Source organism: Anguilla rostrata, chromosome 2 (genome assembly GCF_018555375.3).
Source record: "Anguilla rostrata isolate EN2019 chromosome 2, ASM1855537v3, whole genome shotgun sequence".
Classification (NCBI taxonomy): Eukaryota; Metazoa; Chordata; class Actinopteri; order Anguilliformes; family Anguillidae; genus Anguilla; species Anguilla rostrata.
The window spans coordinates 4,666,992-4,691,245 of NC_057934.1; the positions used below are offsets into that span (position 1 = coordinate 4,666,992).

At 52.9% G+C, this 24,254-nt stretch overlaps 1 pseudogene; it reads left to right on the plus strand.

Moving 5' to 3' along the window:
* Positions 1-24,254, plus strand: part of LOC135249557 (EH domain-binding protein 1-like) — a 112,218-nt pseudogene that overhangs the window by 30,540 nt on the left and 57,424 nt on the right.

Sequence of the window (24,254 nt, forward strand, 5' to 3'; positions counted from 1 at the left end):
GACATAATGCCTGACACGTCTCCATGGGGAGATTAGCGTCGGGCTAATCTTCAGCGGCGGGCGCGCTATCCGTTTCCGCCGCCCCGTTTAGCGCGGTCCGGGATGTTCTTCGCTCCAGCGGCGGCGGGGCCATTCGATGAGGGCTATCGGGTTTGGGCCTCGCTGCGCCGCGCCGCGGGAACTGGGTCACCGGTGCCAGGAGACCAGCGCCAGCCCCCCCCCTGCAGCTTTTATGAGGGACTGTGTGTTCCCCGGCCCGAGGGCGCACGTCCCCTTTCTGTTGTTATGATCGTATAAGTGTTCCTTGAGCCCTTAAGCCTTAGACATTCATTCATTCTGTTCTCACCTCTTGCTTGCGCCTCAGTTGTAGTATCAGTTGTCAGTGTCTGTGTGTGGAGGGCCTCGAAAGTACAGTGGAGCTAATTTCTCGCGCAAGTGGGATGACCGCAAGCTGCTCTTCCTCTTTGACACTTCCTGATCCTTATCCTCATCCTCATCCCTGTTCACGGCCTCTACTCTGCGCTTCCTGGAAATTCGCTGGAGTTTCGTTGAACACGCCCGGACTGTGGGGTCAGGAGGTCATCCCTCTTGCTGACCCAGCTCTCTGTCCCACCTTAGTTTAGCGGCTTGTTTTTCTCTGTGAAAGTCGCCGTTTCTCTCCGTCCTCCTCTCTGATTTTCCCCTGCAGGTTTACCCTACTTGTCCTGCCGTGTGTAAGTGTCACCTGATCACTGCACCTGCGGCCGACTGTCCAAAATACGCAGATCAATCTCACTTCCTCGTCAGCCCCTAAATGTGTAAAAGCATAAAGGTTTGCAGTTCCGAATAATCTCGGCCATGACGCTTCTTTTTCGCAGAGTCTGAGAGCTTCATTGCGCCTTTCGGGGAGGGGGGGGGGGGTGAGTTCAGGGCTCACCTGTTGGGATACGGACACCTGTTGGTGTCGGTCCGTCGCATTCCTGTGTGGAACGCCGCGGTCCTCTCTGCTTCCGCGCCCGAGACCTTGCCCCCCCCCTCCCCCCCCCCACCCGGCTCGCGTTACCGAGCGCTCGCCAGCGCCAGGACCGCCGTCACCCTAAACCGTTATTACCCGCGGAACACGGCGTCCACACCGCCACGCTCGCCGCTTTGTGGTTCGCCCCCCCGCCCCCCCCCCCCCCTTGTCCTTTTAGAAGCCCTTAATCCTTCCCCTTATGCGTCTAATCGTTCGGTCTGTATCCCTCATTCTTCTGTTTATCACCCAGAGATTTTGGGAGTGGGTTGCGGTGATTGAGGGGGGTGGGGGTGGGGGGGGGTTGGGGGGGCAGGGGTGGTCGCGGGGCCGGACAATGGCGGATTCCCCGGGCTCTGTTGTGATTAGCGGGCTTTCCAGGGGCTGCGTTGTGTGGTGCGGCACAGAGACGCGATGGCAGTTACGGTGGGGGGTGGGGGGGCATAGGGGGGTGGGGGGGGGGTCAAGGGGTTTGGCTTGCTGGCAGTTGGCCAGGGGCTTCAGCCCTTGGGTAGTACCTGTGGAAATGTGACTCGCTGACACACAGTAATGTCCCGCATGGAATTAGTGTCACCCCCGGACAAGCAGAAGCATCCCGTTTCAGATTAGCATCGGGTGACACACAGATGCTAATTCTGCCGGTCTTTGAACAAGTCTCATTTATCTTTGTATTTATAAGAAAAGTGAATGCTCATCTCCTTAAAAGGTCCCTTGGACGTTCCAGTGAGGTCATGGTGCACTCCGACTTTGTCTTGTTAATTTTTTATGTTTTGTTTTTATGAAACTATGTCTGCACACCGTGTGTCATTATAAGCTCTCTTCAGGCTCTGTTCTGAAAGACACATTGACCATAATGTAATTAAATTTATCTCCTATTTTGAATGGCAGTTGCCTTTCAGTGCTCCTGAGTTTTGGAGGCCTGGTGTGGCCGTCTGAGTGGCCCCAATGGTCTGGCTCCAAGTTGTTGGCCCCTTGGTGAGTTTGCCAGTGAGCTGTGGCCCAATTGGTTGGGCCCTGTGAGTTGCCTGTGTGCCATGGCCCTGTGGGTGACTTGAGGCCCCTTGGGTGAGTTTTGGCCCCAGTGTCAGCTGTGGCCCCGGGCCCCCAGCCCGCCTCTGTCCCCTGGCATGGCTGGATGGCATGGAGTTCAGTCCTGCGTTCAGCCCCTCCGCTTGTGCCAGGAAGAAAAGCCTCTGAAGCGTTTCCATCGTCTAATGGACTCCCTGGCCCAGCGCAGCACTAAACGGCCGCCGTGCTCTCTCTCCGTGTGCCGTCCACCCCCCCCATCCCCGCCACGGTGGGAGAAGAGCCGCTGAGACGCGCGGGCCTCCCGTACGTAAGCCCCGGGAGCGTTGGCATGGCGACCGGGTCAGCCTCGCCGCCGCCCGCCCTCCCTCTCTCTCTCTCCGAGTGTACGCCTGTTTACAGACCACCGGCGCTGGAGTGTAATCGTCCGCTCGCTTTTATCTCCCAGCACTCTTATTTACCTGCAGACAGCGCGGCGTACTCGCCCCCCCCCTCCCCCCCTCACTTTCTGTGTGTAATATGTGACACGTGTGCGGGGGGGGGGGGGAGGGGGGCGCAGACAGATTGGGGAGATGGTAATCGCGCTCTCGCGTTTGTTTGCTCAGTCTTCGGCGGTGCTGATAACGGTCCGCGGTGGGATGGTGGGGGTGGGGGTGGCAGGGGGGGCGGAGGGGAGGGGAGGGGGGGGGGGCACGCCGTTGAATAAACACGGGTAATTTCGCCGCGTGCGGCGGCGGCGGCCGGAAAATGAGTTTGCGGAGCGCTGATTGAGCCCAGAGAGGGTCCGCAAAACGAGCTCTGATTGGTTGCAGAAGCGATGAGAGACGCGGTGTGCTTCGGCTCGTCTGATTGGGCGATGAATTTACAGCCTTCCCTACGCTGCCGAGCTCCTCGCTCGCTGTGCTGTTATTTGCAGACGATTCAGCGCGAGGCGTGTTGACTGACGTTCTTCAAAATAACAAGCCAGGTCACCTCAGCTTTCAACCCAAACTCTCTGCTAGTGTAGCTCGAGCAGAGTGGGTGAGTTTATGAATCACAAATACTGACCGGGTCAGTGTAATTGATTTGAATCCTGAAAACACGTTTACTGAACGTGACGCCATTCGCAGGCAGTGAGTGGGTGTGTGTATTTTGGGGGGCAATGGCCCCTTGACTTCCTTAATTGGACTTGTGAGGAGGGGAGCCCCACAAAGCAGTGCCCCCCTCCTTGTGGCCCTCTTTTTTGTGGGAGGGTGCAGCAGGCCCCCCCTCACCCCCCGTGCGGAGACAGGCTGTGGATCGATACCGGGGCAGCTGTGGGCTCCCAGCATCCTCTGCTCCCCGCCGTGTTCCGCTGCGTCGATCCGCGCGCCGTGCGGCCATGGTAACGAAGCGATTTTGAAAACCGTCGACAGTTTGCTTCTGCTAAAAGGAGTGATGTGATTGGCTGCAATTAGGGAAAACACATACCCTATCGCTCAACACACACACACACACACACACACACACATGCACTCACACTCACTCAGTGGGTACCGGAGAGGGATGGGGAGGGAAAACTATTCCCGTAGAATATATCCCACATATATAGTTTTGGGTAATTTTTCTTTTTTTGCCACCCCTTTTGTTGCAGTCACAAATATAAATAACTGCTCCTGAAGCTAATCTTCACAGAGTGGTTTTATTGTCGGTCAAAGCTGGAAAGAAAAGACCCCATTTTGTCGACTAAACTAAGAATCTCATTGCACAGATACTCAAATCTGGCCCTCGGATCTAAATCCGGCCCTGGTTTTCTTTTCTCCCGGCTAATTAACCGAACAATTAGTGCCACCGATTGGCCGGACAGCCTTCACACCCGACTCCCCGAAAGCCAGCAGTTCTTGGCCTTCGAGTACCGCGATTAAAGTAACTGGTCCCCGTTGTTTAATGCCGCAGTTACACGGACCGGCAGGTAGGGGGCAGCATACAGTCGCGCTGTCCTCTCATCCTCCGGCTCCCTCTTGACACCCAGGCGCTTAGCCTTCCCGGAGACAACAAAGGCCGGGAACATTGATAGTCATATCCCCGCGATAAATTAAAAGCGGCCCTCTTTGTCCTTTCACCCGTTTTTTTTTTCCCCCCGCGTTGTCAGAACCTTGGACCTTAATCGCGTTCCTCCGACTGTCGGTGGCAGCCGGGGGAGCGAGCTCCCTCATTGTTTGCGCTCGTCAAATAATCTCAAACCTAATTCTTCTCGGGGGGGGGGGGGGGTATTTGCATATTCTCGAGTATTTCTTCAGAGAGGGCCTAAATCCCCCCTCTAAGTGTTTGACGCGTTTTAAAATTCATTCATAAAGTACCTGCCGGCTCCATTAGCTGCGTATAATGCGAGCGGCGTAATCTCTCCGATAAGGAGAGAGCGCTATTTTTCTTTCCTTTTTTGAGCCGCTGTACTCTGTCGGGATGACACGCTATATTTTCCGACTGATTCAAAGCGGCTCAAATGTCAGCAGAAATGTCAAGTGCCTTCGCCAGAGGACGTGTGATTCCTACACTTCTCATTTATTTATTCCTTCTTTTTCCTTTTTTTTTTTTTTTTTTAAAGTTAAATCGGGAGGCTGTAGTTTCTGTCGGGGCTTCGTGTTGGGGCACTTGGGCCGGGGGTGAGGTAACGGAACCCCGTTCTCTGGGTTGCCACAGCAACATGTTTTAGGGGTGGGGGGGCATTGCGCCCACACACACACACACACGCTTCCCCACACACACACACACACACATACATACACACACATGCGCCCACACACACACACACGCGTCCCACACACACACACACACACACATGCGTCCCCACACACACACACACGCACCCACACACACACACACACACACACACACACACATACACACACACACACACTCTCACCCACACACACACGTTGCACCGTGGGTTCGCGGTGTGGAACGGGACCTCGGTCTCGCCGCTCCCAGCTTTCCGTCCGTGCAACCCGACCCCCGTCATGGTCTCCGCCGCGCGGTTCTGTCAGGCGGTGACACCACGCGGGCGGAGGGAACGAGGCGTTCTTTCTGCCGGCTGTGGTTCAGCAGGTATAAAAGTAGCTGTAAATTTCCACCGCTAGCTCTTTTTGTCTTCGGACTCGCGTCGCTGTGAAAGCTGTTGTCGCTCTTTCGTTTTTTTTCTGTGACCCCACTCAAAGGTCACAACACAAAAAGATGCGACTGCTGAACTGATAACCGACCCACTGGTGACTGAAAATTTTTTTTGGGGGTTTTCTCACAAGCACAAGCGCCTGCACCCAGGAAATGACATCATAAGGCAGCCCTCGTCAGGGGGGACGGCCTTTCGAGCGGCCGCTAACGAAGCCGCCGGCACACGTTTTCGGGTTAGCCCCCGCTAAGCGCGGCCTGGGGACCGGACCTCAGTCCGGTGGCCGTGTGTCAGACCGACGTCCCCGTAAACGTTTTTGGCTCCTCTTGATTAGTGGTTTGTTTCGGGTTCTAAATGCCCCGCCCCCCCCCCCCAACCCACATCGCTACTCTCCACTACACGAGCCTGTCCGTCCGTGGGGGGTACTGTATAAGGAGTCTCCTGTGCTCACCGGTCCAGTTGAGCGAAAGCGGTATTTTGGGAAGGGGGTGTCGTGCTCTCCAGTTCCTGGCGCACACTGATTGGCAGTTTCCTCAGATTTTAGCGGCCATTTTGCAATCGCAGACATACGGCCGGGTCCGCTGTTCGTTAAAAAGTGGTTGTCGAGGCTTTTGGCCTTCAGACGGCAGCGTGTGTGTGTGTGTGTGTGTGTGTGTGTGTGACGTGGCTGAACAGTGTGTGTGTGTGTGTGTGTGTGTGTGTGTGTGTGTGACGTGGCTGAACGGTGTGTGTGTGTGTGTGTGTGTGTGACTCTTACCGTAGCTCCTCAGTTCCGATGCCCTCGAGCTCTCTGCAGTTTGTTCTGCAGGAAGCCGTGTTGACAAAGAGCATTATCCCAAGTTCTAAACCACTTAAAAGGGCTTATTTATGGAGGCTTAGTTCACTTTAGATGTACTTCTGTCTCACTCCGGTTGTTTCGTCGTCTTAATCTACTTTTTTTTTCCCCCCCCATTTGATATTGTTGTTTATTGTCTCGGCTCGATCCCGTTCCAGCTGCAGCACTGTTTCGGGCTTTTTAATGAGCGTAGCCTAGCCTGTCACACAAACACAGCTGATGATGATTTCTGTTGTGATCGCTAAGGGCCAGAGTTTGAGTTTCTGTCAGCACTGGAGTGTTATTATTGATATGGATGGCAGTGCGTGCGTACGTGTGTGTGTGTGCGTACGTGCGTGTGTTGTTGGATAATTAAGATGAGCCGCACATTGTGTTTTCCCATAATGCCATGGGTTTAGTGGGTTAGTTTGTAGTTTAGCGGTTAGTTCCTGTAGTTTAGCGGTTAGTTCCTGTAGTTTAGCGGTTAGTTCCTGTAGTTTAGCAGTTAGTTCCTGTAGTTTAGCGGTTAGTTCTGTGTTTAGTATTGTAGAGATGACGTACCTGTGTTAGCGTTATCCGGGTCTGCTCAAAGATGAACTGCGCCTCCTTCAGGAGTCTCCTCGCGCGCAAGGCCCTGGCCACCAGCAGCATCAACATGAAGCAGTACGCCAGCCCCATGCCCACGCAGACCGACGTCAAGCTCAAGTTCAAGCCGCTGTCCAAGAAAGTGGTCGCCGCCACCCTGCAGCTCTCCCTGTCCTGCATCTTCCTGCGGGAGGGCAAGGCCACGTAAGTTCGGCCTCCGCGGGACGCCTCACACGGGACGCCTCACACGGGACGCCCCACACGAGACAGTCCCAGCTCACGGGAAACGGCGTTCTCAGGGGTGGGAAAGGACTTGGATTTTGAGTAAAGTGCTTGACTTCTGTTGCTGTCATTTGTATTATTGAGTATTCTGTGTGTATGGTGTGTGTGTGTGTGTATGTGTGTGTTTTAGTTTAGATGTGTGTGTATCGTATCTGTGTCTGTGTGAGTTTTACACTGCTGGGTGACCGGGATGAAATAGTGGCCATGTCGCAGTCCTGGGATTAGCAAACTGCTGCCGAAGAGTCAACAGTGTAACACCCTGTGACGTGATAGGCTGGCTGAGTACCTCATTGACAGAGCGGTGTCTTGTGATTGGTCGTTTCAGGGATGAAGACATGCAGAGTCTGGCGAGCCTCATGAGCATGAAGCAGGCGGACATCGGCAACCTGGACGACTTCGAGGAGGAGAACGAGGAAGACGAGGAGAACCGGGTCAATCAGGAGGAGAAGGCCGCGAAGATCACGGGTGAGTGGGCGGGGTCTTTGGCGATGGGCGGAGTCTGTGGCACAGCTTTAATACAATGTGTAATGAGCATCTTTCCAGAACCTTCCATGGATGCTTTAAGTGTAGGCTTTTGATAAGAACATCTGCCAAATGTCTTTAAAATAACTACAGTTTTTATATGTAAAATGTTGATGACATTCCTACTCCTTGCTTGTGTGTACATTGTCGGTTTTAAAAGTGTAAATGATGGTTGATGCACAGTTGAAGGATCAGAGTAGTTCTGTGAGCGCCTGATTGGCTACCGGAGGAATCCATGTTGGCCTATCAGCTTCCACAGTTCTGCCACTGAAGCGAGGATCTGTGCCGTCTGCATTTCCTGGCTGAGCAGGCAGTGACATTCCACCATTTTATTTTTCATCAACCTGCGTATTCCTGGGAAATCAACGTGTTCGTTTTTTCTGTTTTTTCCTTTACCCCTAGTGTTTTTGTGTGTTTTTCTGTTTCTGGCTTTCCTGTCGTTTCTCATACCCACGATGCTTTGCGTTTCCTCTCCGTGGCTGGTTCTGCTCGCTGGTCTGCACGTGCTCAGTTTCGCTCTGGATAACGCTTCTCTCCTGGAGCTTTGCCTCGGGCCCAGAGCGTGTCACAGGAGGGAGGCGTAGAGCTCTGATGTGGAACACCACTCACTTTCTGTCAGGAGGCAGATTTGTATATATGCAGAGAGATTCCGTAGGAATCGTTCAGTTGCGTGTGAATGGATGCATGCACATGCCCACACAAACTCTCTCTCTCACACACGTATATACACACACACACACACTCACACACACACACACACACACACACATACACACGCGTGTGCACACGCACACTTTTTTTCTAAGCGGCTTTAAATCTCATTGGGAATATGGGACAGTTACATAACATGAGGCAGCAGCGCATTCCACCATTTCTGATGTCTCTGTGTGGATACGAACCCCTCAGATTACGCACGCAGTACTTCAGGGTCCCCGTCGCCCCGGATCCAGCGCCGTTGTTACCGCTGGGCTAACGTTCTTAAAGCCAGGTGGCTTCTCGGTGTAGGACAGACGTGAGAAATGATCGATCGAATGTGCATGTATAATGAGTAGAGCGCACCGGTGGGCTTGTGGCTGAATGGAGGCTGGTTCTAATGGACCCGTGGGGCCTCGTCCGTCTGGCCCGCTCACGCTTCTGACTGCTCTCTCTTCGCAGAAATGGTCGAGCGGTTGAGTGCCCTCAGCTGCTTAGACGGGGACCTCTACAGCCGCCTAAAGCAAGCAAATAAGCCATCTGACACATCTACCAGTTCCTCTGAAGGTCTATGAGCTCTCCTTTCCTTTCTCTCTCTCTCTCTCTCTCTTTTTAATCATGCTCTCTCACGGTCTTGTCTTTCTCTCTTTCCCTCTCTGCCTCTCTCTCTCTCTCTCTCTCTCTCTCTCTCTCTTTGTGGTGTGGTCGTGTCTGGTCTGTACCTGGTCCCCTGGTATGTGTTGTCAGATGATATGCGGTTGTCTTCTGTCAGTTTTTTTTTTTTTTCAGTTTTTCCTTTGCCGTCTTCTTGCCCCCCCCCCACCCCCCGCTCGTGCACGATCTCCGGCCCTCTGTAATTTTGCAGTGAACCGTAAAAACCCCTGCGTGCGCACGCTTCCGCACCTATCAAAAACAAGGTTGCCGGGGTGACCGGTGGCGGAATTTCACGCGGACTATCGAACCGTGCGCGCCTCGCCGGTACTGCGCGGTTAGAGTACTGCGCTTGAGGCGCGGCGTCTCTCCTCCACGCTGGAGCCGCCGCGGTGTTGGCGGGTTGCGCCCGCGCGGGTCAGAACAGACCGGCCGACCGGAGCGAGGGGGTGGGAACGGTGCGGCGTTCTGTGGCGGTCGGCTCTCACTGAACGCCAACGCGCCGGGAGTTGAGCTGAGCGGAGTTCGGCGAGAGTAACGCCCCATGTCAGAGGACGTCCCAACGCCAGTCCTGACTCCTTTATCAAGCTGCTGAATTCTGGGATACGGTATTGGCTTTGTCAGCGGTTCACTCCAAAGTGCAGTTTATTGTTGTTGTTGTTGTTATTATTATTATTATTCTTCTTCTTATTATTATGTTTGATGACTGTCTTTGTTTTCTTTTTTTTATTATTTAGTGTTATATATGTTTTTTTTTTTGCCTGGTGGGTTTGTGACTGAGCTGTGTGTTTAGCACTTTTTTTTCTGGCGAAGCGGGTGTAACAAAATGGCGGCCCTCTTCCGCAGAGCTCATCAGCAAGCTGAACTTCCTGGAGGAAGAGGAGGAGCCGGAAGCGCCCAACGCCAACGCCGGCGTCCGGAACCCCTTCGAGGACCCGGACGACACCGGCGAGCTCAACCCGTTCGGGGACCCCGACGAGGAAGGTAAAAAGAGCCGTGAACCGTCCCGATTTTTCGACTTTGAAAGGGAGAGGGGGGGGAAAAAGGGAACGTTTTTTTTTTAGTTGGCCCCCTTGGGAAATTTGCTAACCTAGCGCGGGGCACTAAGGGCTCCAATTTAGACTTTGGAAACGAGGCGTCTGGACGCCGGCCAAGCGCTGACTGAAATTAATCAAGTGTGGAAGCGCACCGGGGGCCCAGCAGACACCGTGGCCACCACAGAACGGCGGTCTAACCGACACCCGCGTTCTGCGAGATAAAATAGTGAAGAAAAATCCGCCTGGTGATGCTGTCCAATTAATTAAGCTCGTCCTGTGTGGACCTACAGTAAGCTTTTCGAAATGACACAAACAGACTTTCTCAGAGGTTCAAAGGACGATCGCTTGAGGAGAATTGGACAAGTGGGACAGGCTCGTTACGGACAGGAAGTGACGTGATAATCATCTGGTGCTGTGGTGTAGAAATGTACTCCTCTTCATAAAGAAAGTATCCTTACTTTCCCTAAGAATATGCTCATTGTGAATATTATGTTTCTAAATGGTAATGGTGCTCATGGTGTCTTTTTTTGTCTTTACCATGATAATTAGTGGGCATACGGTTTTGTTAGCTTTGCAAAAAATATATATATTTTTTTACACCTCATTCAGAGCAGTGCCTTGCGTGAGTGTAAGCAGTAATTTGCCTGACACTGCCTGTCTTTCAATAGCAGCCCTGGCTGCAGCAGGAGCTCTGTGGAAAAAGGTGCAGGCCCTTTATCATTTATACAGCTGTCACTCTGACATCAGGGACTGTTCTCTTCCCTCAGCCTCGCGGGCGTCTGTTACTCGCGTGTGTGTGCGCACGTGCGTGTTTGTAAAATACGATGCGAATGTGTTGCCGTCACACTCGTCTCGAGCCGGAGTTACAATCGGAGCCGTTAATTTCGTGCCGACCTCGCGTGGAATGGGCGTGTCCGAGTCGGGAAAAGCGCTAAATGCGCTGACAGCCTATCACCGATAAATAATGCGGTAATATGTGACTGCCGAGATGTCATAGTTTCAAAGAATGGAGGAGGCGGAAAAAAAGTTGACGGGGTCGCAATGAATGACTCGCAGGAACGGCTGGGCTGTTTTCTGACGTGGCCGCGGCAGTGCTTTTAAACCTGCTCTCCAGAATACCGGCAGACGGGAAACGGTGGAATAATGAAGCGCGAGAAGTGCGCGTGATAAACGAATAAGACCCTGAACTAGGCTTGAGAAACGGTAAAACAAAAATAAAAATAAGTAAAAGTGCTCACAGCCGTCCACAGTGAGAACTTGGCTTCTCTTGTTCAGCTTAACACATCTGCAGGAAGAAATTTGTTTAATCTCCGTTAGCAACTCGTTTTAAAAATAACTTAACCGTCCTTAACCTGGCCAGTCCTGAATACAGTGAGGTCTGTATGTCAGTCACAAAGTCACCAGTGTTCATTTATCATCATGATGTGACTTAATTGTGTGATGGAGAGCTTGGACCAAAAATTAAAAAAATTAATAAAATTAAAATTAATAAATGAAGAATAAAACGTTTTCAGTGCTGTGCCAATGCTTGCCTTTTCTGGTGTTTCCATTGAACGCTCTGGGGGATTGGTTGCATGGCCCTTGTTTCTCCATGTGAGGGCGCTCTCGGGTGGCACTCCTCTTGACCCCCGTCGGGTCAAAATGCTCGTGACAGGGTTTCATTTAGATTGACACGTTCTGCGTGAATGAGCAATTCGGTGAATGAGGTCTGGCTGGGGTGAAAAGAAATCGTTTTTTTTTTTGAAGACATTCTGGCACCACGAGAAGAGAGAGAACTGGGTGTGTGCGCGATCATTAGCTAATAGACGCTTTACAACAGACCAGCGCCACACATGACCCACCCTGCCTCTAATAGGGCTAACACTGCATGTACTTTCCCCACCTGGGTCACATGCTTATTCGAGATGCATTAACTATTTAGATGGTAGTTGCTAGCCAAAATGGACAACCGTGTGAAACTTTGTTCTAAACGTTAATAGATTTTTTCCTTCAAAATTGAATGTTAGCTGCAGGAATATTATTGAATCTCAAGGGTTAGTAAAGCATTTCAGATAAAGCGCTGTCTAATGCATGCTGTATAACCTGTTGTGTTCAAAGTCCTACCTGAGCAAAATCTGGCCCTCCAGTCTCTGTTACAGTGAGGAAGCTCACTTTGGAAACTGGGAGAATTAAACTGCGTGCTGGATGGTTTTTTTTTTTATTTACACAGATAGCCAAGCACTATACACTCACACACTCCAACACACACACACAACCTACACACACACACACACACACACACTCACTCACACACACACACACACACACACACACTCATACACACACACACACTCACACACACACCAGTGCTGACTTTCGGACGTGTGTGTTGCGTTCCCTCGCAGAGCCTGTTTGTAGGCCCGCCCCCCAGCCCCCTCAGAAAGAAGAGGAGCTCTTCTACGACCAGGACCCCACCAACCCCTTCAACGACGGCCCCCCGGAGCCCCTGCAGGGGGGGGGGAACCCCTTCGAAGAGCCCGACCTGGAGCCGGAGCCGGAGCCCGACCCGGACCCCGCCCCGCCCCGAGAGGGCCGAGCCCCACCCGTCCCCCCCGAAACCGGAACCCGCCAAGAGGAAGAACGTGCGGCCCGTGGACATGAGCAAGTACCTGTACGCCCCCAGCACCCGGGCCGAGGAGGAGCTGGACGAGTGAGTGAGGGGGGAAGGGGGGGGGTGTGTGGGGGTACCGGGGGGGGGGGTGCTGTGAGGGGGATTTGGGGGAACTGGGGGGCTGCTGTTCTGAGGACCGACTGTTGATGGGATCGGGTTGTTATGCAGCGAGCAGTGGCGTGAGGAACTGAGCTGTGTGGGGGGGGAGGGGCATGGCTTCTTTAAGCGGGAACAGTGAGGCTGTTGTTCCACGCATTCCTTTACCTGTCTTCCCCCCCCCCCCCCCCCCCGTAGACACCCCCTGAGCCGTCGAAACGGCACAGCTTTCAGACCCGCCATGTCAATCAGCGCCCCCCTCCGACGGTGACGAGCTCCCCCCTCTCTCGCTCTTCCCTCCTCACTTTTGCGGGTTTTGGGGCGCCGTTCCTCACGCCCCCGTTTGTTTTGACTGCATGCCCCTTTTTGAACCCCTCTGTGAGCCCGTGGCCCCACGTTTGCTCTGCGAGACAGGCCCCTTCCCCCTTTTTTATTTATCTTTATCCTCCTGCGTGGCGAAGACGTGCGTGCGTTCGCCTCGCTGTTCACCCGCACACCTGGCCCCGCCCTCCGGGCTTTCTCTCTTATTGAGTGGGCTGATTGACAGGTGAGCTTTTCGGGGTGGGCCTGGTGGGGGGAGACAGGCTAGGAGCACTGGTAGGATCTGACCCGTTTGTCCCCCCCACCCGTCCCGGGTCTGGCCGCAGGAACAGGGAACGCAGGACGGGGGGTTAGTTAAAAAAAAAAAAAAAATAGCTGACCCCAGACCACCTGGCCGCCTGTGCTGCCCAAATGAGCCGTTTGATTGGCCAATTTTTAATTTGGCCTCTCTGAATGGAGAAGGCGGAGTCATTCTCTCTGGTGTTGAAGCCAGGACAAATTAGAGTTGTCTCATTGTTACCTAGGCCCGTGTTGAATTTCTGCTGGCATTGCCGGTGTAGATGGAGCGACATGATTGTGATCTTGCCTTGATAAGGCAGGGTCCCCGTAGTTCCCGCAGTTACTGCCCGCAGCCTCCAGGTGGCACTGTGGGATCTACTGGTCTTCTATAATTTAATCTTTTTAAAAAATCTTGTTGCTGTTCAAACTGAGCCAACTAAGACCACACAAATTAACTTGTTTCCTACTCTGAATTTGCCTCATAGATGCCAATAAAAAAAAAATTCAAAAACAATAGGATTAATAAAAACAGTACTTCCAAAAAGGCTTCAAACAACAAGAGTTTATGACTGATGTAATGTCATTATTTTGATTGTGAAGGTATTTTTCTCAACACATTATCTCACAGCCATTTTTTAAAAAAGGTTTTTTGATATGATTGTGAAGCGTAGTCTTTAGCTGAATGAATGTACTTTAATTCTCTCTGGATGTGAGCTACTCTCGTCGCTCTGGTTGTGATCATTAATTGAAGGGGTGGCGGCTGACACGTTGCCATGACGCATTCCGCAGGTCCAATCCCTTCTACGAGCCCAAGGCCCCCGGCCAGGCCCCGCCCCCCCAGCGCCGGGAGCGCGCTCGTCGCCTCTCGGTGAGCGGAGACAGCCTGGAGAGGCACTGGACGAAGATGGAGTGCGCCCCTCTCCGCGCGTGATCAGCCCCTCGGCCCCCGCACCAAAGACGGCCCCGATGCGGGCGGCGCGCGGCCTGCGCCGTCGCCGGCCCGTGGGGAATGAGCTGGCCTCTCCTCTCAAAGGTGGGCACTTCCGGGCTCTGGCCTGCCCAGGTCTCACGCCCTGCGGCACCTTCCGGAAGGTCACTCTCATAATCCGATAACATTCTCTTTTGCAACTTACTTTTGCATCTGATTACCTCCGGACTAGGATGACGTCCCTCTTCTCAAGCAAAGCGTTTAAAGAATAATCTTTAGCACCTCTTCACTCATGAGGGATAAGGTTGAGATTTGGGCGCAGGATATCGGATCCTAGCTGGGGACTCCTTCACTGGGCCTTTTTATGGCAGGAAATCGCGGCCCTGACTGGTCACCTGTATTGGGGCGCCTGTGCCATTCCAGGTGGACCTGGAGTTGGGGTGCTTTGCTATGGGGTTAATTAGCCCGACTCAATGATGGGACGTCCTGGGCTGAAGGGGAGGACGAGGTTAAGAGCAAGAGGTTATCCCACAGGGGGGAGGAATTTAAAATAAAGTGGCGTTTTGTAGTGAAGAAACATTTCCAAAATAGATTCTGAAACGAGGATTTGAAAGGCGCTTTAAACGCACCCTGGCGTCTCCTAGGTGGTGCGTAAGCGCTCTCAGCTGTCCCACGCCCTCCCCCCCATGCCCCGCCCCTTCCTGGAGGATTACTCCGCCTCTCTCCTGCCCCGTCTCGGCCCGGGCCGGCTGCTGGCCCCGCCCTCCTCCTTTTAGGAGGATTCCACATGACCTTTGCGTGAATAAAGTCAAAAAGGATTAAAAGGGGGGGGGCATGGGGGCTTTCTCTACAAGGGGGGTGCAGGAGTAACAGATGCGGGCCGCTCAGAATGTGGGGGCGACGCAGATGCTCCTGAGCCCGGGGGGGGGGGGGGGGGTGTTCTGGAAGGTGGGGGCGCGTCGCCCTGGAGAACCCCAACTGGGGGGGGGGTGGAGGGGGTGGGGGGGCCACGTTTGACCTGCGAAAATTAGGAGAGATGTTTTAAACGGCAAACATGCAAACGACCCGCCACAGAACGTCGTACAGTGTGAAGTAAACTGGTTTCATCCGTCCTTCCCTCTATCCCTCCCTCCCTCCATTTCATGAGTTTGATCCTCCACCAATAAGATCGCATCTTTTAATATCCTCATCGTGATTATTTGTGTATTTGTCTCGCCGTCCTGATCCCCTGTACGAGGTGTAACCGCTGTGGTCACGTAGCGGATGTGCTGTAGCCGGGCCTGTGAGTCATTGCCTTCACATCGCTGCTGTAGCCTCCCCAGGCTAGCCAATGTCCTTTACAGACACGGCAGCATTTTCTTAAGAACATTTTTTACAATGTTCTCAAGTGTGCGATTGAGATCTCACTGCCTTCTGGTTCACCACAGATATGTGGCATGTTTGCAGGTTCCAGTTACAGTTCCCACCATGCAGTTAGGCACTCCTAAAATGTGTTTTTGTCTTTTATTGTGATTGTCGTGGAGGGAATGGGAGGTGTGTGAGTTTGAGTGTGTCTGTGGGCATGTACGTGCGTTAGTGCATGTGTGTGTGGCGTGTGGTGTGTGTGTGCCTGTGTGTGCTTGTGTGTGTGTGTGTGTGTGCGTGGCACACGGGGAGTCCCGGGGGGTATAGGGTGCAGGGCTCTCCTCCTTTTAATTTACACTGTGTCTCCTGCCACTTATGTGCTGTGCACATTCAATTAGTCTAATTAACTTAATTACTTAATTGAGTCCCAGGGGATCTTTCTTAATTGGGAGACTGCTCACGTCTCAGCACAGAGCTCCACCCTACAGACTGTGAGCACAGTCAGCACAGAGCTCCACCCTACAGACTGTGAGCACAGTTAGCACAGAGTCCTACCCTACAGACTGTGAGCAGTCAGCACAGAGCTCCACCCTACAGACTGTGAGCACAGTTAGCACAGAGTCCTACCCTACAGACTGTGAGCACAGTCAGCACAGAGCTCCACCCTACAGATTCTGAGCACAGTCAGCACAGGCCGGCGGGACAGGGATAAAGGGGCGTGTCTTCGTGGAGGGGCAGCCCCGCCCCTGGACCTCCAACAGGGGGCCGTAGCGGCGGCTGCTAATCTGTGAAACGCTAGGAGGGTAAATCCCCGGGCTGAGGGGGGGGGGGCGGGAGGGGGGGGTCCCGCTCTCCTCTCTCCTCCTTTCATCTCTCGCTAGTTCTGTAAGCGATCCTCAATATTGCAGAACATACCCCCCGCCCCGTGGCGGTAAATCCCGGTAAGTCCTGGGAATCGGAGTCCCCGGCGGGCGGGGTCGGGGGGGGGGGGCTGGCGGTTACCGCCGTTGACCCCTGCATACCGGCCGCCAGGTTCAGCTGTTCTTCAACCTTTTTGTGTTTTCAGCCTGATCCCAACGGAGCAGAGCTCCTTTCCAATCAGGTGGAGGGGCAGAAACAGAGAGAGGAAGAGATGGAGATGGAGATGGGGAGAGAGAGAGACTGGGGAGAGAGAGAGGGAGAGATGGAGAGAGAGACTGGGGAGAGAGAGAGAGAGTGGGGCAGAGAGGGGGAGGAGGGAGAGAGAGAGAGAGAGACTGGGGCAGAGAGGGGGAGGAGGGAGAGAGAGAGAGAGAGAGACTGGGGCAGAGAGAGGGAGGAGGGACAGATGGGGAGAGAGACACAGAGGCTGATTTACCAGGTGAACCTTTTTTCCCCTGACTCAGACCCAAGTGCGCTTAAAGAATGTCAGTGTGACATTTTTGCCGGCAGTCACGTGCGTGTGTGCGTGTGTGCGTGTGTGTGTGTGTGTGTGTGCGTGCGTGTGTGCGTGTGCGTGCAGGGCGGTGCGTGCGTGCGTGCGTGCGTGCGTGCGTGCGTGCGTGCGTGTATGTGTGTGTGTGTGTGTGCGTTTGGGCGCAGGGCAGTGTGTGTGTGTGTGTGTGTTTGTGTGTGTGTGTGTGTGTGTCGCCTTTCGATCTGCGCTTCACACCGCCGTGGCTTTGACACAAGTCACCAACTGTCAGATGTTTGTTTATTTATTTATTTATTTATCTGCCACCAGTGTAACTCTGAATAAGACTTTAAGAGTCCTTTAGAGTCAGTGTCTTGAGCTGACAGCAGTAGAGGTGGCTTGTCAGCCAGCCCCCCCCCCCCCCCAGGTGCCCATGGAATCGGGCGGGGCGCAGGTACAGGTGACTGTGCGCAGGTTACAGTAACAACGCGCCAGCCTTCCTTCTCTGACGCACTGCCCTCGCCGTGCGCGCCGTTGGTGTGTTAAGTGCCTGGAGAGCTCTCCAATCCCCCACGCCGGCCCGTATGAAAGCTGTTACAAAGCCATCCGCCATCCGCCATCTCCCTTCTGGCGAATCCTCAGTTTCATCCGCCTGGGATTACCGCGCGCGCCCCTTTCGCAAAGCAGGGGAAGACGGCGGCGACGACGACGACGAAAAATGGAGAGAAAGAGGGACAGAGAGGAGGGTGGGGGGGGACGACAAATTGTGGCATTATCTCCAGCAAAGAATGCCTGTTTTGAGTGAGGAAGTTCCTTAGACTACAAATTTTTTGGAGATCTCCTAATCCCCCCCCTCCGCCCCCCCTCGCGTTTGATGTTTGAACGCTAATGGCGTTTATTAGGGGACAGCCCAAAAGGGGCTTTGTCCACGGCTGCGGTTGCCTGTAGAGGTTTAGAATGACATGGCGGAGCGAGAGAGAGAGGGAGGGAGGGATAGAGAGAGAGAGAGAGAGAGAGGGGGTAACTTTAGCTTAATCTGGGCTTATCCTGCTCTTGCTCACAGGTGTGTGGCCTCCCTTACCCAGGGGAGAGAGACCCTCTCTACATCAGACTCTCTTCTCCAAGGATCAATATTGCCCGGGATCCCCCCAACCCCAAACCCACCCCCCCCCGCCCAGCTGAAGTGGTCGCCATCACATTTTAATTAAATCAAAGCGATCGTGTTTGGTGTTTGGCCCGTGGTTAAAGGGGGCCATTGAGAGAAAGGCCTTCCTCTTCCTCTCACGGTTGTGTCTGGAGGCTCGACTCCGACTTTGAGCTGCCGCTAAGTGCGTCTGTCCGTGTGTATCTGTGTCAGTAATAACGTCTGATGCGGTGGTAAGACTTGGGGGGTTTTCTTAAGGACCCACTCCTTCAGGTTCATTTTGTCAGCTGTGAGTCTTAAGGTGGTATGTCTTAATTAAGACACTTGTCACTGAATACGCCATCTTTAGCCAAGCCTTGACACTTTTTAACTGCTATCAACTATTTATCTATTTCGACTACTTTTGGAAGTATACATATGGCTGCTAGTAAGTGTGTAGGCTGACATACTAGTTATTTGAAAGCTGAAAAGTGGACCCCACTACAACTAAGATCACACCTTGCAAGTGGATGGCAATCCATTATTATTAATAACCGGAACACTGCTGAAAGTTTTCTACCTGTGCTGCAGTGAAGTGTGTTTTTAAAATTTTTTTTATAAAAAGTTAATGAATTAGAAGTGGGCTGACCGCACGGACCCCCTCCCCACCCTCCTCTTGGTTATTTTTCCTCTTTTTCTATTTTAAATTCTCCCCATCGCCTCTCTGTCCCTCTCCCCGCTGCCCCAGTACTCAGCCGCCTGCAGGCCCTCAGGACGGGGGCCCCCGGCTATGCCGTAGTTCCGCACCGGTGCGAGAAAAGATCGCCGAAAACGTCAGACGCGGCCTCGTTCCCGCCGTCCCCAGGGTGGGGCCCACGAGCGCTAAGACCAGCGCCGCTGAACCGCGCGTCTCTCTGGGCCTGTCTCTCCCGCTTATCTACGGGGACCCTGCTCTCTCTTTGGCCCCACCCCTTCGTTAGGAGGGGGGGTCACTTTGTAATTATCTTTCTTCTAATTGCTTTGAGGCTTATCTCTCCTTCGCATCTCGCGCCAGCAGATCGTCCGGGCGACGGCGAAATCGGCCAATCGGATTCCGGCCTGGCGTTTATTCCCCAGCACAGCATAATTCCTGCAGGGCCCATCCTTAATGAGTTTTCCCAGGTGCATCTCTGATTAATTGATAAAACACGCGCTTTTATCAGATGGAAGGGGTGAACTTAGGCACCCCTAATTTGTTGAAGACGGCACTTAAAGGCGATCAATGCCTTGCAGATTTGGGGGGGGGAGTCTTGCCTTTTTAAACCCTACTTACTTTCTTTTCCTTTTTTCTTTTTATTCTCATTGAGTTGTCAGAGCAGGAAAGATTTACGGGAATTTGTCCTGATTGTAAGTAATGTCTTTATTCCCCCCCCCCAAGGAAATGTAATGTTTGTATATCATTTGCACGTTCGTTTCCGGGACAGTAACTGTGGGCAGAATTTTAAAAGCAGGTGCCCCATCTCTGCGATTTTTGAACGCCCTGGGCCTTTTTTTCTTTTTGGGGGAGCTCAGCTCAGTTTGCGTGCTCGGGATTTTGGGCTGTGACCCCCTCTCTTCGAGGCCCCCCCCTGCCACCACCACCGCCGCCTCTCTCACAGTCTTAAGCCGCGACTTCAGCGCTATAGTCCCACAGCTCCTTATGATGGAACATTACAGCGAGCGTCACCCAAAATAAGAGAGAGTTAGGGATGTGACTGCTAGAAAACCCATTTGCAACTTTAAAAAAAAAAAAAAAAGTTTTTTTTGTTTAGTCCCCTGAAAGCGTGTAGAAGCTGCTCGGTGAAGTGGCGCATTGACCCGCTATCGGTCAAATATGGCTCTTCAGCAGCGGATTTAACCGTGGAGAGACCGGGCGTGCGTGAGCCTTGATTTTTTAATTTATTTATTTTTAAGCAGGATTTAGTTGTCCCCCCTTTTTTAAAAGACTGCGTGGGGGCCTGTGTGGGATTACTCCAGAACGTAAGATCCGGAACGTCGTGATGTCGCGGGCCTGTCGGATAATTCGTTCCCGTAGCGCGTACCGCCACTCGTCCGGTCGGGCCGCCCCCGCTCCTTTTGTCTCGCCCGTTGTTCCAGCTGAGCTCACCCGGCGCATAATTGAACTTTTAATTGGGACCATATTCCGCCCGCTAAATTTCCCCAGCTCGCTCGCGGCTTCGTCGGCACGGCGAACGCCTGAAAGTTGTAGCGAAGCTCTAATTACTTTTCTTTTTTGTCTTTTTTTTGTCGTCTTTTTTTTTTCTCTCCTCCAGAGGTGTGTGGTGAAGCGGTTGAGAGTTCAGTCGGAGTTAAATTCCGGCGTGCGGCTGCGCTCGCCGTGTAGCCGACGACAGCTTTACGGCCCCGTCTGTCAGGAGCCGACAGTTAACTTTCACATTCGAACTGGGACGGAATAGAGGGGGGGGGCGGATTGTAATTGACGTCTTCCTTTGATTTGTCTTGCCAATACTACGGGGGTGGGGGGGCGGGTACATTAGCGAATTTTTGAGTGTCGTGTCCCAAGAGCGCAGAGTGGATTACCACTTTTTTGAAGAGTTGAGGGAGTCGTCGACACCCCCCCCCCTCGAGGCTGACATCTTTTGACATGGGGGGGCCGCGTTGTGATTGGGGAACTCGGCTCCTAACGCACTCAAAGGCTGCGTGAGGGATTCCGAGCGGCAGTGCTGCCCTTCGTACCTTTCAGCGAGGTCCTCAACCCGAATTACTCGACTTAATAAAAACAAATAAACAAAATAATCCAGCGGTGTGAATGGACTGCGTGTGAGAATGTTGTGTGCACGAGTCGAAGTTCAGTGGAACACTTCCGTTCTTCCTGTTCCCTTTAAAGAGGAATTCAGCTGCGCTGATGCTTTGAGGTTATGCAGTTTCAAAATTCCCTCGGATGCCCCTGAGGGGAGACTGTGGCAGGCAACACTCACTGGGTGTGGAAGTCTGTTGAAGACGTTCTGACGAACTGTTTTTTTTGAGTTTAATATATATGCACGTTTATTTACGCTGTGCCGTGTGAGTTGGCAGAGTCCTCGCGTACGGGCCCAGACATGAGCTGAAGCCGTTATGGAAGTGATTTTTTTTGTCCGCTGGGATTTCTGCTGCAACTTTACTGAGTCTTACCGCCATTTGTGCGAAAACACAAGCAGGTTAACCCTTTCAACTGTAGTTTTTTTATCCCCAAAATTCCAAGTCGGTGTTCTAGAACTCAGCAGTGATTGTGACATCAGCATTAGAATGTTCACTTGGGAACATTCTGAGCCCATATTAGCGATCCTGCAGCGTAAAGTGTTAAGCTGAAAGTTGCGTGCACTCCCCCTCTGCCTGAGCCCCCGCTGGCTTCAGGCACCCACGAAGAATGTTTAAATTTCCGTCGATTAGCAGGCAGCACGCCCATCCCGTCCGACTGCAGCCGTTTACATTTTTACATACAGCTGCATTTTTACCTCAGCGTTTCATCTTTAAATGCTGCGTTTCAAAGGTACAGCAGCTGCACACTTATCGCACCTGAGGACTGAGATCTGTGCGCTTCCTCCAGTCACAGTCTCCCCCCCCCCCAAGCGTATTTTTCACATTTCTTTTCACACCATTCCTTTGACTGGCTCTGATTTTTGGAGGGTGCGCTAGGGTGTGGACCCCACCCTCGCCCCCAGTGCTGCCCTGGTTCGATAGCTGCTCCCTGGCTAACCAGACAGGCTAACTGCCAGGGCGTGGAACTCCCATTTCCTGTGCAGTGACACGTTTCTCACCGTCTGTCGAAGGGAACCTGATAGAATGATTTATAATCAAATGTCATTGTGAAATGTGCCGGTTTTCTAATAAAGTTTTTTTTTTAATTTATTTGGAAGTATCAAGTTTTTGCAAGCGTGGGCCATGTCTGGTACGTGCCGAGTCCTGTGTGAAGCAGAGGGAGATTTTATTTTATTTTTTTAAGATCCTAAATCGTTTGCTAAGGATAAATCCGTGAGATCCTGAAATTCATCAACAGTCATTTTCCAAGAATAAATAAAATGTGGGCTGTGTATGCCTGCAAACATACTTGTTTCAGCTTGCGGGACGGTTTTATGATAACATTTAAAGATAATTGATCAGAAAAGATAATAGTGACTATCAAGCAGATGAGTCATGTTTAGTTTACAGGCATTTAGCAGACGCTCTTATCCAGAGCGACTTACATCGCATCCAGTTACACAGCTGGATATATACTGGAGCAATGCAGGTTAAGCACTTTGCTCAAGGGCACAACGGCAGCGTCCCACCGGGGGAACCGAACCTGCGACCTTCAGGTTTGAAGAGCAACTCCTGAACTAGTATCAGTCGAGTAGGGCAAATATTTCTGATTGCTGAATTCCCCACCGCTTTGAAGAGTCTCTGGTGTTCGGAAGGCTGAAACGATTCAGTCCTCACTCTGCTCCCGCACGCCAGAGCGCTCAGACAAACGCTGACGTCTTCTCGCCTGCGGTGCGTTAGCAGTTTTTTAAAAGTGCGCCGTCCTCTAATTGCCTTAATGGCAGCGGCCCACTAATCCAGAGTAATTACCGCTGAAATTGGACTGTCACCTTCTGATGTCACTTGAAAGAAAGGTCCGCCCCTGGGGGTGTGCCCGGGGGTCTCGGAGGAGGAGCGTGGCAGCATACTGTCCTCTCATTGGACATACTGTCCTCTCATTGGAGGAGCTGGAGCACATACTCCGCTCTGATAGGAGGAGCATAGCAGCATGCTGTACTCTCATTGGAGGAGGTAGACCGCATACTGTACTCTCATTGGAGGAGCTAGGCCTCATGCTGCACTCTGATACGAGGATGACAGCATACTGTACTGTTATTGGAGGAGCTAGACCACACGTTGCAGTCGGACAGGAGGAGCATAGCTGGGTCTATGGGACGTCCCGGAAACCCTCCCAAATCTGGAACATGGACTGAAGTAAAAGAGCTTTCTGGTCATTCAGGACCAATCTGCCGGATAGTTACATGTGGCTCTCCCAAATCTGGAACATGGACTGAAGTAAAAAGAGCTGTTCTGGTCACAGGAAATTGGGATGTTATGTGCGTCTCCGCTGGAGTCTGTAGTCCCGCCCCTCTGCCCTGTCCCCCGGCCTGTCTGTCTGGCTGGCCGCAGTGCAGGTGCAGCGCTGAGGTGTCAGAATTGAACATTGCTGAACAGGGTGCAGTGCTTATGAAGTGCTCCTCCGCATGTTATAGCAGCTGACAGGAGAAATGTGAGAAACCCAGCAGTCAGGCTAAACTCGTTACCATATAGAGAACGAGGGAGAGAGAGAGCGCATCGCATTGTTCTTCCCCACTTTCATCTGTCATCTCTGTCGCCTTGGCGTCCCGATCCCTCGTCTGACCCCACCCGCAGCTCCACACCCCCCCCCCTCCCCCTTGTCGGTTAAACCGCTTGACGAGGACCAGCCTGCAGGGGGCGCCGTTAGGCTGCAGCGGATTCCGATTGGCCAGCTGATTTTGGGTCCCCTTTGTCACGCGGCTGTAGGTGCGACCCGTGCTTTTCAGAGACGGTGGAGGAGGAAGATCACCGCGAGCTGGCGGTCTCTCGGGGCGCACCTCAAAAAAAAAAACCATCGCCCCCGAGGCCGCGTTCGGGACGGTCGCGTGGCTACGCCTCTCCCGGCGCCGGTTCGTCCGTTTGAAACGCACCGATATGTACCGCCTTTTCGATTAAAAGCGCTAATTAGCCCCCCCACGCTCGGAGGACGTCTTGTGCCGGGACGAGATCACGGAGCGGAATCCCCCCCCCCCCGTCCGCCCCCCGTCCCCGACGGGCCGCTCCTGGGGCTCTAGCGGGCCTAAGAGCTCCGCTCCGGGACGCTCGCTCGCTCGCCCGCCCGCCCGCCCACGCTAACTCCGCTCCCGTTAAGCCCTCAGGAAGCCGGGGATGATGAATACCGTGTCGGCGTTATCCGCGGCGGTGCTCTGGGGTTTAACGTTTGACCCCCCCCCCCCCCATTAGGGAAAGCGTGCGTTGTGTGCTTTGCGCTCTCTAAAAAAAGGCTCTGCTCATCCGCGGTTTGAACCCCTCTTTTGTCCAGATTAAATAAAAATGTACCCTCCAGGCTGGCCCTCTTCCTTTATTAGGGTTCCGCAGCCTCTCATATTGTCCTTCCGCTAATTAACTCAGATAAAGAAATGTATTCAATTGTTCCCGGATCTCAGTATTGGAATTATGATTTTTTCTCCCCTCTCTATAAACGAAGGCGGTTTCACAGTTCAAATGAATTAATTACTGTTAGAACACAATTTTGGGACTATTGTTTGAATTTCTGTAAATGGTTGTGGGGGTTGGCGGGGGGGGCAGGGGGGGAGAGGGAACCCTCAGGTCTGTATTTCACTCTGTAGTTGGGTGAGTTA